Raw genomic sequence first — 865 nt, 5'->3', positions numbered from 1 at the left:
ATATATATATATATATATATATATACACATATACACATATATGTACATATATACATATATATACACACATATATAAATAATATATGTATATATATACATATATACGTGCTCATACATATACATATATATACATACACGTATACATATATATACATATATAGACATATATATATATATATATATATCCATATATAGATATATATGCATATATTTTTTTTTGTTTCAGCTCAGAGCTGTGGCCATGCTGGGGCACCACCGTTTTTCCACAGTATTATGATTGAGAACCTCCTCTAATATGTGGAATTTGGTGAATAAGGGTGTTTGATGTCGCTACCTTCATTTGTACCTCTGGCCGTGAGGTAGGTACATGTGTGACTCTCGACAGTAATACGTACAGTTTTGATTTGAAACCACCTACGTGCGTTTGCGTAGGTTCCCCCAGGCTCTTTGGGAGAGTGTTAAAAAGCTGTGGGCCCCTGAACCCCAGGTTGTTGCAGTAACTGGTATTGAACCGTGATGACATTGTTGGGATATTTGGCACTGTGCAGTGTCGACCCTTTCCGGCATTTTTGCGGCTTTCAATGTCAAAATTTGTTACAATACCTTCCAGAATCTTCCAGATGTATATTACAGCATACCACCCCTGTTTTCGCTCCAGTGAGTAGAGTCTTATCTGTTTCAGCGTTTCTCAGCAGGTGAGCTGTTGGAATGAGACGATATTCTTTGGGAAGCTTCGCTGGATTACTTCAAGATCCGGTGTTAATTTTATACTGTTAATCCAGGCTGCTGAGGACGAATGTCCTCCAGAGGACAATCATGGTTTCCTTCTGTATATGTATATGTATATATATATATATATATATAT

The sequence above is a fragment of the Octopus bimaculoides genome, chromosome 2 (assembly GCF_001194135.2).
Source record: "Octopus bimaculoides isolate UCB-OBI-ISO-001 chromosome 2, ASM119413v2, whole genome shotgun sequence".
In the NCBI taxonomy this organism is placed as follows: Eukaryota; Metazoa; Mollusca; class Cephalopoda; order Octopoda; family Octopodidae; genus Octopus; species Octopus bimaculoides.
This window is presented reverse-complemented; position numbering follows the sequence as displayed.